Below are 18553 nucleotides of genomic sequence, written 5' to 3'. Positions count from 1 at the left end.
TCAGTTTGTGACAATTCTTTCATTTGATGGCCTCTGAAAATAATCCTGTCTCAAGCAGACAGGATTACTTTGCAAGTTTTATTTTCTCTTGTTATCAAAATACCAAAACAGATTTTGAAGAGGAAAAACTGAAATGAATCCTCCAGGCCAAATAGACTCCACTTTATTTACAGAAGAAAAATGAAAAAGTAAAAAAGAACAAACAAAGAAAAAAAACCAACCCAAACCCACACAAACAGAAGAAACCAAAGCAAACAAAGCAAACCACCCCACACTGGAGAAGGTTGGTAATGTTGTGTGGAATCTCCCAGACTCATCTCTGCCCACTGTCAAAGCACAGAGCACTTGTGTAACTGAGAACTGCTCACAAAGCCAAATCCCTGCTCACAGCCTCCAGACCCTGAGCTTTTAAAGGTCACAGAATTGTTACTGGAGAATTATATTAATTATAGCTTGCTTTGGTAAGGTCTTATCACAGATTCAACATTTGTTACGTGTGAATTTTTTTCCTCCTACTTTGCATGAAGCTCACAGATCACTTGGGCTGAGGGGTGAAACAAACTCATGTCTTTTAAATCAGGATAATTCCCTCTCCTTTCCCATGGCCACACCTCAGTGACCAACTGCCTAGAATTTGAAACTGGGCATCCAAAATTAGAGGAAACTTGAATATTTTGGCTTTTGCCTAATCATGTTTGTCAACAGGCCACAGGAAAAACCAGCACATAATGGAATTAGTCCCTGCCAAATTCAACAGCTCCTATGAAAACAGCACCACAAAAACTCTCCTAACAGTGCCTTCATCCTGTGCTGCATCTCCTCCAGTGCCACACTCAAACTGCACTGTGTGATGGGACAGTCTGACTTCTGGGAGCTGTGTTAGTGTGTGACAGCTCCTCTCCAGGAGTCCACAGGTAAAATACATCATCTTTTTCCTGTCCTGATGTACAGAAAATTACAGGTGAAATGTATCACTGCTAATCAAGCAGGGGCTTCCATACCCTTGTCACACCTTTGCTATGTTAATACAATTCCTGAGACAGTAAAAAACTGCTTTAACACCATATTAAAGTAATGGAGTTAGATGAAAAATTAATTCCACTGAAAAAAACACCTAGGACATTCTATATATGTATAAAGTACAGCAGCATTTAAAAAAAAAAGTATGAAACAAGAAAATAAAAATTAATTTTTGTCTTTTTGGTAGTTTTTGAAAGCAGAGGACAATGAGAACAGTTTCAGGTCTCCCTTTTTATAGAACATTGCTGCATTCTAACTGAACCCAATCAGTTACCATCCCAAGGGAAGGCACTCCAGGATTTACTCATTTTTAATGAGAGCTCAGTAGTGAAGTGCACCAAAAGAGCTTCATGAGTGGAACAGCAACTCACTAAGTTTTAATAGCATAATAAAATTATTTACTAGAGGATTAAAAAAAATATTATACTATTTTACTTGAAAGAAAGAACAGGAAAAAAACCCTGAAAAATATTAAAGGTGCTTCAAAACATTTTTTCCTTTTGATATTTAATGGATATTTTTATTGCCCTGCTGAGTATAAACTCTCTAGATAAATCCAACTGCATGTTCAGTTATGTATTAATCAAAGACAAAATTCCTTAACTAGAAATCACAAAAAGGAAAGGTTTTCAGTACTTCTGTATGGTATTTTAGCATCAGATTCCAAAATTAGCCCTTTTTCTACATGAAAAAAAATAAAATCACTGTTTATTTAGGATTAAATATAAGCCCCAAATTAATAAAAAGGGTTTAACTGTTTCAGACATTATAATATTTGGTGAACACTTTGGCCCTCAGATGCAGCAAGCAAGGACAAAGTCCTGGAAAGCAATTGAAAACCTCACTCTCACTTTGAAAGGTGAATTAGGCAGTAATAAACTGCCATAAAACTTTCACGAGCCTCACTGGCCATTTTCCAGAGGGAAGCTGAGGTAACATCCTTGGTAGAACAGTGTAGTGAAATGGAGAAGTCCAAGGAAAAAAAGGAGTTCTTTTAAAATGCTACTGCTCCATCTGTAATCTTAAATATTAGCAGGGCTAGTGCACCTTTTTCTTGCTGAAAGGCCAGGTGTGGCAGCCAGCCCATCACCCAGGATTTATCATCTTCACAAGTGGCTCAGTGACAGTATTTCTCCTCTGCTACAGAAACTTCTTCTTCCCCTCTGAATAAACCCAAAGCTCAAAGCTGGGGAATTCCTCTAATCCCAGAGCACTGCCCTGTGCTTGGAGGGACCAGCCCACTCCCCTAAAGGTTCTTCCTCCCTGAGAGAGGAGGAACATGTCCTGCCTGCTCTATTGGGAAGGCAATAATTCCAGCTGAGCAGCAGTAAATTCAAACCCAGCTCCCCATATCATCACAGCCCTCATGGAACAACTCTGCCAAACAGCAAAAACATGCAGAGATGATAAGAAATGAGCAGAATTTACGAGAACTGTTTGTTAACAACAAGCAACACCTTCCTGTCCCTCTCTAAATGAGCCATGTTTCCATGTGGAATCCATAAAAACAGGCAAATCCCTCAGGATTTTGAACTGCAATCCTCAGGTGCTCAGCCACCTTCCCCAGGGTTACCTCCCAGCCTGGCTTTGTGTTCCAGAGCCTTGAGGAGCAGCCTGCATGGAGCCAGAAGCACCCCAGATCCTAATTCCAGCTGGCATCCTGCAAGACTTTGATGGGTCATGGGACCCCTTGTGCCTCACAGCACAACTGGAAAAGCCACAGCTCCCACCTCAAAATGGTGTTCCCAATGCCCATTAGGATCCCTTCAACTCCCAAAGAGATTGCACTGCTGGGAATGGGCTGTGAACACCCTAAAACCAAGGTGAAGGATTTCACATTCTACCACAGTCATTTAAAGAAAAAGACAAACCCTCAGACTGGACAGATTTATTTGTTGCAATTAAATGAATTCTGATCACATCAGTTTTGTGCAGTAGCTATTACATAAATATATTACATAATACTACACAATTATATTACATAATATTATGTAATATTCTTATATATATTGTATATATTATATTGTATATTATATATTATATTACATAATAAGTTCAGAGTATTCAATCAAAACCATGTCCATACCATCACACAACACAATTCCTGCTGAAGTGAACAGATATACTCTCAAAATCCATCTCACTTTGTCCACATCCTATTTTGTTCATGAGACAGGCATTTTGGTAGGCCTGGGAGGCTTTAGTCTCTCTTTATTCTCCAGTGGAACTCCTCCTAAGGCAATTCCAGAAATATTCATTTTCTTGACCATTAGGGAGAATGCATCTAGCAAAGAGGGACAGAAAGATGTCAAAATTACATTGAGAGGAATAAATTACAACCATTCTAAGTTTTATTGCATATAAAGGTTCCTAAGCTAGATGGAAAATGAATTGACAGAGAAATGAGGCAGTCTGCTAGGAATCAAGGATGAAGTTAGTAAAGGCCAAACCAAATTGGGCTCAATTGCTGTGTGCCCTTTTGCAATGGATAATAATGGTCTTGGTGGTATGAAGGAACCCACATTTAACATTTCCTGCTAAAAGGCTTCCCACAATTCATGGAAACAAAGGAGACAGGCAGTTTCATGATCTTTATTGGAATGGAGCTGGCAGCACAAAATTTCTCCCCAGATGGAATGAATGGAAGCAGGATGGATATAAACCCCATTTAGCTGGAGCATGGACCAAATCTGACCTCCAAAAATGTAACCAAGGCCCAGCTTAGAAATTTTAATATAGGAAGGTAAAAAACCATCAGACAAACAAAGCAACCACCAAGAAAACATGACACCAAGCAGTCATCAATCCAAAGATCCCAAGAGGTGAGTGCCTCAATGGTTTTACACTCCTGACTGAACTGCTCCTCCTGCACCAGAGGCACCAAGGGCCACCTGACACTGCTGAAGTGTGAGATCATTTCAAAACCTGAGTTTATTCATCAAAAGCTGCTACTTGGCAAACCAGGCAGCTCTTCACAGCACAGAAACCAAGACTGGGTATGCTTAATCAAATATATAAATACATTTAGAGTATACACTCACCTTGTAATCTAACCTGAAGAGAACCAAACATTTAATAAACTCCATTATAAAACCCTGACAATATACTGAACAAAACAGAATGCATCAGCTTCTAATAAAATATACCTCCAAGTTTCTACTGTCAGATCTATTTGCAGCAGATATCATGTTCATTAGAAAAGGAGCAAATCAGAAATCACAGCCATCCCAGTTATTTTAAAAGTATTTTTATTTTTACTACAGGACTTTCAGCTTATTGGAGGAGGTCAGGAATTACATTACCTTTGACAAGGTACTCACTATTTCCTCCCTGCCTTAGTTCTAGTTATCAGCTGAAGAATTTGGGCTAGATTTATTATAATAACTACCAGAGAATTCTCCCCTCTGACTCATGAGAGATGCCTGCACTTATTCCACTCTTCTTGCAAACAGAAGTCCAAAAATAGACCAAAATACACTGAGACTTTTGCCCCAGGAGCCTCATGCCACACTAATGAAATCAATGGGAAATTCACCACTAACTTCAAATGAATGCAAGAACAAGCACAAAATTCTCTTCTAAGATTTCATACTTATTCAGAACCTTGCAGAAGACCTGAAATTGCTTTAAAACCTTTAATAAATTAAGCTTTACATAATTCTTGTGAACTTGAGCATACCCAATCTGAGCCATAAGCAAGAAAAAGGATTTTAAAAAATGGTTTTCAAATGCAGCTACTAAATTTGTACCTAACTGTGCACAAGACCATTGAGCAACGTGAACTTCATTTTTAGCATTATTACAACTGGGACAAAGTGGTTCTCTAAAAGATCAGGTCCAAATTTTCCAAACTGTGGCCTCTATAACTTGATGCCAGCAGAGAAGAAAAGTCAATAGTCACACTTGGAAATGCAATTGTTTTCAGCTTTACCAAATCATGCCCAAAAACATTTATGGCAGAGGTCAGTCATGGCAGTTTTTGTACTCTCTGTACAGTTCACTTTTCCTTCTGCTGCACTGGAATTCTTTCTTGTTACTTTGCATTATGGCACAGTCAGAACTGCTCGGTTTTATGGGGTTTTTCCTCCCCTAAGGTCACCTTTCTGTTCTTGAACCAACCTTCATGGCACCTTAATGGTTTGGGGTCTTTCTGTACATCCTCTCACTGACGAGATTCAGTTCATTGTCTCATGAAATAGCATTTGACACCCACTTTTGTAAGCCCAAAGCAGAACATTTAATAGCAGATATTATCCATGATGTCCTGTTTTACCTCTTGTTAACTATTGCCCCCCATAATCTAATGGAAAAGTCATGGGAAATTATAGACTCAAGATGCTTGGTAAAATAGACCATGATCCACAAATTCCTTTGCCTAAGATAAAAGCTTTCCACCTAATCTCTACAGCATTTGTGGAGATCTTGTAGACAAGAATTAAGGCAGAAATCACAGCTGAAGTGCATTAAATGATTCACCATCACACCAGGCAATTGCCACAGAGATTTGCTAACAAGGTTCCAGACTCTGAGGACAGATGTTGGAGCCTGTGACATGTTACAGGGCTAATACAAAAAACCACAACATTTACAGGTATTTACTTTTTCACAGCTCAAGGACAGACTGCTCATTTTCAGAGCAAAGATACCTGCATGTTACTAATGCCCATGATGCCAATATCAAATCTGGTGTTTAAATTTTTATACAACACTTTGCAGTGCTTAGAAGACTTAGGTAAAACCCTCCCAGAGCACCTCCAGGAATAAACTTTTAGCTGTTGGGCCCTGAAAATACAAGGCATCTGGCTGTAAAAAGAGCAAGAAGAGCCCCAGAAGGCTTAGAACCATCAGGGGCTGCTTGTGGGTTGTTTGGCCCAGAACAAGGTTGTACCAGCACATCCCTGCAGATCAAAAGGGCCTTGACAAACAGGAGAAATGAGCTAAGGAGCATCACACGCTTCAGCTGAGCCAAATACAAAATGCTGAGCTTCAGACACAGCCCCAGGTACTGCCACAGGTTAGGGATGGGCTGGTGAGGTAGGAGTAGTGCAGAAAAGGTCCTGAGAGACCATTAGTTCTGTTATCAACACAAATCCCCAAATACTTCCTCCATAAAACATCAAATTCTTTCTTTCCTTAATGAAGCAGCATCATATTTAGCAGATGGTGAGTGGGTGACCAGGTAATTGTGTGAAGCAAAGGTTTCAGAAGCAAACGAGATTTTGTTGGTGATAAATAAAGTATCCCCTAAATTCAGCAAAATCCCAGAGAAATTTTTCTATTCAGTACAAAACTAATGGGAGGGTCTAGCTTTTTACTTACCTTTAGGAATTTCTTATCTACAGCTCCTAGACAATCTTCCCAAGAAGACAAGAAGTATCCTGCCTGAGGAAGTGAAGCAGCCCTTCCTGTCAGTGAAACCAGGAGATCTCACTCTGGCAGCCCTTCTTGGACATCCCCCTGTTAAAACAACACCAGAGCAGGAGCTGTAAGCTCAGCCAGTGAGAGCTCCTCCACCTTTCAAACAGGGCAAGGTGCACAAGCAGCCTGAGTGCAGAGTGAGGAGCTCCAGCTGAGACCCCCACCCCTGGGATTGTCTCCAGGGGGGGAAGAAGAAGGTGAGGGAAACCAAAACGAACCAAAAACCCCAATCTCATTCAACTCTTACTTATTTATTACACAATTTCAGGGAGAATTACACTGATCATCCCACAAAAGGTAATTTCAGATAAGGAATAATTATTGGAACCAGTTGGAACCAGCAGGAGAGCTTGGTACATGTGCATGTTTGGCATCTTCCACCTGTTTTACAGAGGGAGAAGGGAAGGCTGGTGGCATTCCAGCCTGTGCAGAAGAGGCCATACTCTAGTGGCCAGAGCCTGAACAACTGTTACCTGACAACCCAAAATAAAACCATGACCAGATTTGGATAAACAAAACTCCAGTGTCACAATCTTAAATTACAACATGTGCATCAGATTAACATCTGAACGTGATTAAACAGAGCTAGAGTGCAGAGAGTTAACTCATGGCAGCTCAAGAGACAATCAGGTCCACTACAGGTATCTGACAGATATCATCTACTAGAAATAAACCTGCTCCATTTAGCAACTATATATTTTTAAGGCATCCCTTCCTACACAATTTCATGCAATTACAGATTCAAGTAACAATTCTGAACATATACACTACAATGGGAATAAATGAAGAACAGCAGGATCAAATTCAAAATAAATAAACCCCAAGTAAAGCAGCTTAGTATGCCTGTTAACTCAAACATCAGAGCAAAAAAGTATGCTCAGCTTTCACCCCAAGAGAAGTCCACAATATTTCAGTGCAAAAAGAGCTGGGGCAGTTAAGACTCACTAAAAACAGTCAGCTGCATATTAATTCAGGAGGTGAAACATTAGACTTAGGCTAAAGTCTTTCTGCTGCAGGGTAAGGGAAAAGGATGTGCTCATTCCATAGGCAGAAACATTGCTTTTCTGTTCTGTAGAGCCTTTTATCCTTTCATTGTCAGGGAACACAAGAAATACTGGAAGACCTGGCCTTTTTGCCTCCTGTGGACAGCTAATCCCAGACCTCTGCCTTGGATCAACTTGTCTGAGCTCACACAAGACACCCCACAGGACTTGTCTGAATTGCTTTTTGTTTAAACTTAAACAAATCTGTAGATTCTTCACTTTAGAGCTGCCAGAAATTAATATTACATCAACATTTTTAAGAGCCATTCATTGACTATGATTCTTTTAAAACTGTATGTAAAAGAAGTTTCAGCCTAACTGCAATTCATGTTAATAAGAATTAGCTGAATGCAGCACTGCTGATGAAGCTTCAAGGTACTTACTAGAGGAGAAGCAAAGTTCTATTTTTGTAAAAAGCATTTTTTTCAAATGATCCCTGGCAGCCTCTGTAACATTTGAGGTTATTTGCCAGCAGGGAGTACAGTCCTGGGTAAAACAGCAGTCCTGTGCCTGGGGATGTCTGCCCCTGGCTAAATCAGTAAGAACTGAAAAAAAAGAAGAAAAAACCACTTTGCAATGAAGTGAATTGGACAGCAGGGCAGCTCTTCAGTGTTACCAGTTATCTTGTCTATGTGTTTGCACCCATAAAATCCTATAAACTGTCTGCAAAACCGCAGTGAGGACTGACTGGTGTGCAAAGAGGAGCTGTGTTTGTGATGGAGAGTCTCTGTCTGAGCAGCAGCAGCAGAATAAGAAGCTGGCACTGTGGGGCTGTGAGTGGCAGCTCTGGCTGCAGTTCCAGGACTGGGGACACATTATCCTCCCTGTGCAGCTCAGCACATCACTCATTAAACTGGACATTCTCCTCTATTTCTCCTGCTATGCCCTGTCTTCAGCCAGGACACCCTAAACCCTCAGTGATCTACTACACACAGACACACACCCCTCCATCCTTTACAAGGTTACCTGTCCTGTTATGGACTTTGTGGTTAGATTCCTTTTCTTCTTGAACTGAAATTGATGAGAGAGAGGCAGTTTTCTCTCATTCTGTTTTGGTTGTTTTGGTTTTTTTATCAGCATTACATGTATACAAGGTACAAGGAGTTATGTGTACTAAGATAGGCACAAAATGGTTAACAAAGATTTTCTTCAAGGTCTTTTATATGTCTATTAAATTAACAGATGTTAACTAAATTATTTTTCTTAGTGACCCAATGACTTAACACTTATGTACTGCACTGTGGCATTTTCTATTCAATCACCTACTACTATTTAAAAACTTCTAGAAGAAGAAGATGAAGAAGAAAGAAGGACAAGAGACAACACCTTAAATCCTCCATCTTGTCTTCTGTTCTCTAAACTACTTTAAACTCTAACTTTTTCACTCAGTGACATAAGAAAACTTTTTAATTTACACATTTACATTCTCAGCTTTTCTATTTAACAGAGGTTTTCAGGATGTTATATGAAACTCAGTGCTTTCCTGGATGTCAGAGCCAGGTATCAGAGATAAGGGCACACTCTCTGTGCCTCTGACTCCAACAGTTGCCTTCAGTTTTCAGCTCTTTAGAGCAGGTAAAGTGTGACAAGCCATCACCACCTGCCTACCAGTCCCAACCAGTTCACACAGTGTGTCCTTGCCAGAATGCTGAAGCACTTTGTTGTACTTGTGTGCTGAACTTCCCATTTCCAGTGTCAAATCAGGATATGAATTTCAGGTCCAGTGAATAATGGGATCTCTGGGATGCATCCTTGAAATAGCTCTCACATTGATTTCTCAGCAGAGCAAATATCTTTCAGCTCAAGAAGGTCCCAGCAGAAAAGAAGGCAGCTCCCCACTTCTCCCAGCACCACACTTGGAGAATAACACATAAAAATTCATTACTGCAAGTTTCCTGTGATTCTTTCACTCCTGAGGCAAAGCCTTCACCATGCACTGAAGTCAGCCTTGTCCTTTCAGCCTCCCTGCAAAGATTTACTGGATTGTTTCTTTGCTCTATCCCACTCCTGTCAATATACCAAAATTCAGCAGAACAGTGCATATGACATATCAAACTGTCTCTTTCCAGTTAAGGATTAGGTGTCCTTGAAGTCTTGTATTTTTTACAGCTGCATACATCACATTCCCATTGTGCCAAATGAAACTCTTCATAAATATAGAGGAGATTGATTGAGATCCAGCACTAAAAAAGTCTAAAAGAGCAAATAAATTATCTCTATATTCAGATGGAAACAAATTCTTGGGACTGGGACTGTCCTTCCTGGTTAAGCTCAGGTATCTCATATTTCCTTAACAAATATATAAGGGAATTTGTTATTCCCTTTACAAATGCGTGCATTTTCGTTCACTTAACCCACACATCAATGTAATAACCTCATCATAAGCTCTTTTGAATAGGAAATTCAAGTGTTCTTCACGTCAGAAGAATGCTTTTGCCTCTCTTAATTTCGTATTTGGCAAGGATCATGCCCACCACAGCAACTTCCCATTAATTTTGAAGCCTCAAGATATCTCAAGGATTCTCACTACTTCAAATAGTAGGTTCAGAAAATCACATGGACAGAAAACTCCAAAAAATTAATATTACAGAACTGACTGTTGGTCAGACTCTGACTTAGAGCAATATGGTACAATATGAATTAACCCAGGTAACCTGATATAATTCCAGACTGTATTTGTGCAGGGTGAAATAACTAAGCTTTCTACATTCCTCTGAACCCAGTTACCTACAGGATCTTTGGTTTCAGGTTTTTGCACATGCAGCTGGCAAAATTCTCTCTCCCATTTGCAAACTGAAAGCTCAGCCTGCAGCACTTGAGCTCTCCTTCTGCCATATGTTTCAGTTTCACAGGTTTGGTTTCTGTTTGCAGAGTCTGAGTCTGGGGTTTTCTATTCTTAGCATTTCTGCCTGATGGAAAGCTTTTTTTTCTGGAGACTTGTAGCAGAGAGATCACAAAAGCTCCAAGACTCAGGTTCCAAGCTCTGCAGTATTCACTTCTCCTCTGATGGTTTTTACCTTTTACTCATCCAAAGCCCAGCTCAGGCAGCAAGAACACATGCTGGACTGATCCACAGCTTCCCATATGCACTGAAAATGGGCTCTCTTCTCCTTGGCAACAGTAAATAATCTCATAAAAAAGACACTGCATCTTATAAACAGATTGTTATTCCTTTGCAGATCTCTCCAAGGGCCAGCAAACTTTGACCCAGCAGATTGACATCTCCAGGTATATCAGATTAAAAAAGAAAATACCCAGAATCTCTATCAAAATCCCTATCATTTGCTTACACAAACCAGATGCCACCTCAGCTGCTGGAGAGCACTCTGAACCTAAGGTGCAAATCCAAATGGGAATGTAAATGTTCTGAGGTGGCCAGTGGCAGGGTGACAAAGGGCAGCTTTAGCTAAGGTCACACTGTGGCTGCCAGCAGGGAGACAGAATGTATTTATACATTTTAAAGCAGCCACAAGAGCTTTAACTGACCCCACAAAGGAATCGATTGCTCACTGTCTCTCCCAGTGCAGGGGAAGGGGGGCATCAAAGGAAGCTGCATGTTACTGGTTAAAACAAGCAGTGAAGACACTGTCAGGCAGCATGCAATTGATCTTAGATAAAAATTCATCTATCCTGTCTCAACCATTCGTTTGTGGGCTCTCATCTAATTGTACTCATGCAAGACCATTAAGTTAATTAAGTTTAGAAGATCAAAAGCATCTCAGTTCCAGATGAATCTGATGAATCCATAGAGAAATATCTTTGGGAACCAGCTTTTTAGTCATGGGGATGATTCTCCTTGGTCAGTGCAGGATCATTCCTCAAAGTATTAAGACCATCCCTATCTACTTTTCAATACTCCCTTCTTTCATAAAAGAAAATATTCATAGACTGCATGTGGATACTGTAACTCCTGACCCAGTGATGTTAGTTACTTTTTCAACTTCTGGGACTTTCTAAGGCAGTTAGAAATTTCCCAGCTTCCTCATACCATTTGCTTTGATTAGTTAGACCTGGAATTTAGGAACAGAGCTCAGAATCCCTCCCCCTTCTGTGCCTCAGAGAGCTCTGGTACCTTCCTGTTATATGGCACTATGCCCCTTTAAAACAAAACTGCTCAGAACTTCCAAGTTCCCTTTTCACAGAACAAATTCAGCTCCAGAATTCTGTCCTCCATCAGACCCAGCTCTAACATTACTGATTATAGGTTTCTCTCCTCTCCTCCCTCCTACTATTGAAAGTATGTTTCAGATTAATTTCCCTACACAGGTATTAGCTGTAGAATTAAAAATAAAAATAAAAAAAAAATGAAACATTTCATCCCAAATTTCTGAGTACTGGAGATATTTCCAAACAATTTGGTAGGAAAGTACATTTGGAATAAGAAAGAGGCTGCTTGCATTTCACTTCAAATTACCATTTGCCACTTTGGATTTATTTTGCAGTCCAGTGCATTAACATGTTCTGCTGTTGCCAAACACACCCATGCAATTGTTGCTCTATAGAATGAAAATCCAGCTGTACACACAAGGACCAGGTGTCAAGACATATTTAGAAGAATAGCAACTATTGGAATTGATGGAGTCACACACTTAAATGCTGCAATGGAACTGGGGTCAATTTTCAGACACAAATTAAGACGATGCAGAAGCTAAAACCACTCAAGAGGAAAGTTTTTCATGGTCCTGGCTCCACTGCCAGTGTTGTGACCTCTTGGATGTTGTCAGTGCTTGAGAATGTCAGATCAGACTCATTCCAGAGCAACCTGCCTGAAATCCAGTGGCCTCTGACACCAAGTGGATCAGAGCAGACAATCTGATTACGCCTTCTGTGAACCTCCTACGAGCCTTGGATTAAATCCCCCAGTGAAAAGGCTTGGCAGGGCCCCCCACTGCTCTCAGAGCAGAGGTCTTGCCATCAGCATTTCCAGACAGAAATCAAAGTCAACCTTTCAGTCACCTCCCTTGAAGATGACAATATTATTCTTTTTCTCAAACTGTAAGAACCAGAAAGCAGCTTGGAATTTCTGTTTTCTAATAGTTCTGCTGGAAGCATTGAGTGGAGAAGCTGGGAATCTGTGGCTTGGAATTTCGACATGAATCAGCAAAGTTGGAATACTCCACTTGGCAGAGTGCCCTTGAATCAGAGGAAACTGTAAAAGGAGCAATTCTCACAGTTCCAGCTATTGAGGTTTGTGCCCTAATTCTGCACAGATCCACACACATGGTGCTGCTCAATGAATAGATGGTGCTAGTGATTCTTGTCTCTCCCATCATTAAGTTTTATCCATTAAAAACACAAGTTTCTCCATGCAGACCTATTTTTATGGTAAGTAATACAAAAGAGTAACTTAGCAAAGAAAAATGGTGGATTGACATTTGCTGTATTTAGCCAAGGACTACACAGATAGGGTTTCAGGTACATGAAGAGCAGGATGAGTCAGTGTCTGAAAATGCTCAAAGGACAATGAAGTATGAGAGATCCACAAAGCAGAAGCTGTGAATTGTGACAACTACTTGGTTTTAAAAATACTTACAAAACAATTGCCTGCATTTTCTAGCATTCTCTATAAATTAAAGTTCAGCAAAACAAAGCCTGTGTGCCTGCAAGACTGAGCAGTAGTCCTGCTCCAGATAGATTTATTCTTTTTTGGAAAACAAACAAACAAACAAAACCCCACCAAATAGGAAGCTGGTAAAGGCAGGCTACTTGACAAGCACAAATCCAGCTGTGCACATGGACTGGTCACCTGCCAGGGATGGAGAACTTCCCATTTTAGCCTGCTTACAAGGATTTGTGGTCAAACAACCTATTTCTCTGGCTTTGGGAATTCTAAGACTGGGTATCCAGCTAACAGTGCAAACAGAAACATAATGAGGCACCACATGGCATGGCAGGGCTGGCAAAGTGCTACATTTCTCCTCTAACCAATCTCAATGTGCATGAAGACACATCTGCTTTTGGGAGAAAAAGAGAAAAGGGAAAATGGTCCTAACCAGATGAATAAGCCTGGCTGGCTGTGGCTGTGCTGGTACACTCTGCCAAGTGCCACCAGGTGCCAGCCACATTGATGCTCCCAGTGAGTCACCACAAGCCAGATGTTCTCCAGAAGAAGCTGTCCTGTGACCAACTGCAGACTTTATCCACACAAGTCCAGCTGTGCCCCCAGCATCTTGCTTCACAAGCTCAGACTGCACATCCTAGCCCTGCTAGCCCCAGGAATCCCACCAGGTCTCTGGACACAGAATAACAACAAATCTGTTCTGTTTTACTGCAGCTCGATGTCTCCATCTCCCTGCCTTCCTGAGATTGTTGTTCCAAGAGATGCTTCTACCCATCCCTGACTCCTGAGCAGCACTGGGGTAGCCAGTGTTTACAGGGAGGAGAGTGTGTGTGCGTGCTCCAGCTGTGGTGCAAGCTGGCTGAACAAGGAGTTGGCAGCCAGGCCAGTGGTCCATCCAAACCAAAGTTCAGCTCACAGCTCGGAGTCTTCACCCTGTCAAATGTTTTCCTGCAGCACCGTGTGCCAAGAAAGCGAGTGAGCAAACTGAGAGAGGCCAACAGAGGAGGCACTGATTGCAGAAGTCTCTTTCTGATGTTCTTAATGTGCTTCCTGACATCGTCCATCACGGCCAGATGTTTGAGGTTTAAGCTGAACAAATTAAAAGCCTGCTTTTTGCCCTCGGCGTATTTTGTTTTGTAGCGCATCTCATTAGTGTGGTTTCCTTTAATGGCTCATTTAGTCTCTGGACTGAAAATTAGAAACTAAGCAAAAGCTAATTTAAGCAAACATTTTTTGTACAGCCACTTGCTGGCACCTCAGAACTTAGGGGGTTTGAGAAGGATAGGGAAGAAAGGGCTTTCTGTTTATCCACCTCACCACAAGTTTTTTGACTCTAAAATATTCAGGTTCTAAATACTGCAAAGGGATTATTTGTTTTCTCAAAAAACACTTCCATGAGAATTCAGAGGTCTGAAGCTGATATATCTACCCTCAGTGGCCAATTTTAATTGGCAATATCCCTTTAAAAACAAAGGGCCTTAGCTGCAAAGAGGTGCTTTGAGTGAGAAAACAAATTTGGTTTTGAGGAGTTCAGATGCCTGGAACCTGACATCTTTAAAGCAGAAAGAGCTTTCCTCCAGAGATTCAGCTTCCAAAGAATCTGAACTAAAGGCCAACAGCATTTGGAGAGGGAATCTTAAGAACTGAACAGAAAGCTTCCGAGATCTGTCTACGTGAAAGAATCAAGTCTTTAAAGTTTGAAATAACAGCATTATATAAAGAAAATTAAATTCTTCCCCATGAAGCTGATCACACTTTAAACTGCAGATGAAGAAAATGCTAAGGGTTTATGTTAAGCAATGAACCAGACAAAGCCCTCACCCTTCTGGCCTTATTAAATATCAGGCAGACATTCACAAATGTGTTCTAAATACTTCAGTGTTTTACATTAATGACACATGATGTGACATCCCAAAGATGCTCCATGGGACTTCAGTCTTTAATGCTGCTGGGCTCCTCTCCCCACATTGTCATTGCAGAAACATTTATCTCCTCAACAGCATGATGCCAGCAGCACCTTTGGAGGTGGGCACCAAACAATGATCCCCTTAAACAGAAGTTACACGTGTTTTTCCAAGTCCCTTAGGCTATCCAGTAAATTCCATGATGCCATGGAAATACAACTCTGGTCTGACACTCTGGGGGAATCAACAAAAACAAAAATGGCAAATTGCACAAAGAGCTGTTGTTTTACAATCCACGACTTCCTTAAATAAGAAAATATGTTGGAACTCCTCCCTGTAGAAGGTCACATGGCAAGCAACGCTTTTGTAGTCCTGGAATGTTCTGGAGAATCTCTCACAGAGGATATTGCTCATGTGGGTGTGCATTACAACATTTTAAATCTGCATTAATTTATCCACATCAAGAAGCTACTTGTAAGTGATCCCAGCTATCAGCTCCCTTCCCCTCACAAATATATCTTGATAAAAAGCAATTATCCATTTCATTAAAACAACCCTTCAACAGGGCATTCCTGCAGCTGAAATGACGCCTGCCCATTCTCCCAAATCTTCAAAAAAGGCTTGAACACTTGTCAGAGTCTAAGTCACACCAAGGAGCACAAAAGATTGTTGGGAAGGTAGAATTAGAAAGAAATTATAAATATGACTTTGTAGCCAGAAAGGCTAAGGAAGAAATACAAATGATAGCACGGTTTGAATCATTCAAAGAAACCGGGCTGGTATGCCAGAACACATTCTTTCCTGCAATAAAACCAAGCTGAGACCCCTCTCCCCAGCCTTATAAGGAAAGGTCTGAAGGACCCTGAGATAACTAAAAATATGCAAAAATAGCGATTTCTATAGGTTGCACACAAATGTTACTGTATTAGTATACTTAGAAAGATTGGTCAGTGAAAGAATAGAATATTCATATGTATAGATTATATAAGTAATTGTAAAAGAGAGTTCGCTCTCTTGGCTTCTCTTAACTCCTCTCTTAACTCCTAACTCTTGGTTCTCCTAACTCTTGGTTCTCTTGTTTTCTCTTGTCTCACTACGTTCTCTTGCTGCTCTTTCCTGCTCTACTTTATCTCTTTTTTCCCCGGCTCTCTCACTTCTGTTCTGTTCTGTTCCTCTCTTTCGTAGCAATCTGAAGTCTTGAGCTCATGTATTCATATTTTACCCCCTTTTGTATTGTTCTCCCCGAGCCCACCTTGAGCTCTATCTGCTGGCTCATAGCAGGCTCTCTCTCTCTCTCTCTACCCCACACCCTGAAATAAACTTCTAACACCTAACTCGATTATAGAGGTCTTTGCCGTGTCTCTGACCGTCCCCAGAAAGCGTCTCCTACAAAAGATGAAGTGCAAAGTCTCTCCCTGCTGGCTCCCTGCAAAGCAGAGCTACCACAGGTGCACAGGACACTTCTTTTCAGAGGCTTTTCCACAGATCAGTGTGGTGCTGGTGGAACATCCTCCCCACACCACGTGCCATGGGTGCCACAGGTTGCTTTCTCCCAGCTTGAAGGGATGCTCTCAGGTTTCAGAGCTGTGAGTGACTCTCAGCTCCACGAAGGCTCCTCTCTCAGAAGATGAACCCCAAGCTGGCACTGATGCCATGCTGGTTTTTGCCTTTTCTTTTTATATACCTGCATGTATTCTCAATATTCTTAGCATACATACTTACAATTCTTTAACCCCAATATCTTAACACAGTGCTGGTATTCTGCTAGACCAGAGGAACAAACATCCCAAAGGCCTCCCAGGAGGCCAAAAAGCCTCACGTTATCCTGAGAAACCGAGGTTCTCTTAGAACATATTCTATAAACTAGGATTCAGCCCATCTGGGGAGAAATGCTTGACAATAAGGAGATGCCACGCCCTTCAGTCAACCTTCTCATTGGGAAATCTTTGTCAAATATGCTAATTTGCAGTCTATGAAATTATATATGCTATGTACTGTGTATGTGTGTTTCAGCATATTCCACCTTGACCAATTGTTGCACAGAATCCTAATTAAACACTGAGGTATTTATAAAAACCCTTTTATCCCCTAACCCTGTTTGGCTCATCATTCTAAGACCAGGAGAAAAGGCACAATCACGAAGCTCTGTGATTTCCATGAGGACAGAGGAACATAAGCAGGCCCTGAGAAGGAGCTGGGCCTGGTCCTCAGCCTCACCTGCTAAACTTGAGAACTGATCTGCAACAGAAATTGTCTTGAATTTTTTAAGAGGTTGCTCTTTCAAGCCACACATAGGTAACATGGATCACACTCTGCAAGGTTCTCCCAAAACTCCCTCTGAAGCTGTTTCTGTGCACAGCATGACAAGGTCAGCAGGCACAGCCTGTATTGAAATGAACAAAATAAGTTTAGCTTTCTTTTTATCCAAATTTTCTTTGCTATGCTCAAAGGAAAATGAGATGAGTAGAGCTTGCCAAGTTTTTTTTTTTCCTCATTACATTTGCTTTAAAAATCCATAATTTGATATTGAAATTGTTTGTATATTTGGACTGAAAACAAAGAGCTTGAGGGAAAAATACAGTTCAAAAGTTGGTTGGTTGTTTTTTTTTTTTCTAATATTCTCAATGAAACATTTTGGATACTTTTCCCAAAGCTGTTTATACCTTAAAAATTAAAGGAAATGTTTTAAATTAAAATATTTCTTTAATGTCTGAATGTTTTGGATTAACTAGAAAGGATTATACACCAGTTTCATAGCTAAATGGGAAGAACAAAAAAAATCCTGTTATTTCAACAGCTCTAAAGAATGTGGATTAGAAAGACACACAGTGTCCAGCACTTTATAATTTTTGGAAACATGTTGTGAGAAAAGCTCTAGGAGAGCTCCCTACAAGGAAAGCCATAAATAGAAGTGGTATCTGTCCCTCAGCACTGCTGCTGGGAGGTTGTTTCTGTATTCTGCATCCACAGGTCCCCAGGAATATCACTCTGTCATGTGAATATCACTCAGCTTTTCAGCAGGTGAACTCACTGCACTGAAGCAGCTCCAGAGGAACTTTCTGGACGTTTTTTTATTGCAACAAATATCCCATGACAGAGAGGTTGTTTTTTGGTTTGGGGGTTATTCTTTGTTTATTTTGTTCTTGTTGTTGTTTATTTTTTAGTGGATCCTACCCCACTTTGGAAACTTCCTAGAGATGCCACCAGACTAATTGAAAAGGCTCAAAGTAAATAAGTAATGGAATGAAAGTCTGAGAACTGATTCAGAAGGAGTCCTGTTGGTTTTGTGGTTTGGAAAAGTATTTTAGAGGTTTTGGGCAGAGATCCCATTGACTGAACCTTGCAAGTTAAACACTGTAAATCCAGAGCTTGTGGTGAATACACAAATCCCTTTTGAAACAAACTCCTGTGACTGGAATAGTCTTTAGGTGTAAGCAGTGTGCTCCACAAAGGCTGTTTCAATTCTTATGACTGTATCAGTTGCACAAAAAGGTGCTGTCCCTAGAACAATCTGTCATCTGAAAGCTTGGGGCAAGCTTCAAGGAATCTATCTGGGGACTAAAATAAAATAAAATAAAATAAAATAATAAAATAAAATAATAAAATAA

General features: G+C 40.7%; 1 long non-coding RNA gene across 3 annotated transcripts in view; it reads right to left on the bottom strand.

The window, feature by feature from the left end:
* Positions 1-2893: 2893 nt before the first annotated feature.
* The window catches only part of LOC107208574, a 58723-nt gene continuing 43063 nt past the window's right edge, over positions 2894-18553 (bottom strand). For all 3 annotated transcript variants that reach the window (XR_001523266.1, XR_004498807.1, XR_004498806.1), the window contains 2 exons: positions 6340-6477; positions 2894-3304 (listed from right to left, as the gene is read on the bottom strand). This is a non-coding gene — a long non-coding RNA (uncharacterized LOC107208574). The remainder of the gene's footprint in view (positions 3305-6339; positions 6478-18553) is intronic.

The sequence above is a fragment of the Parus major genome, chromosome 9 (assembly GCF_001522545.3).
Source record: "Parus major isolate Abel chromosome 9, Parus_major1.1, whole genome shotgun sequence".
NCBI classification, from domain to species: Eukaryota; Metazoa; Chordata; class Aves; order Passeriformes; family Paridae; genus Parus; species Parus major.
This window is presented reverse-complemented; position numbering and strand designations above follow the sequence as displayed.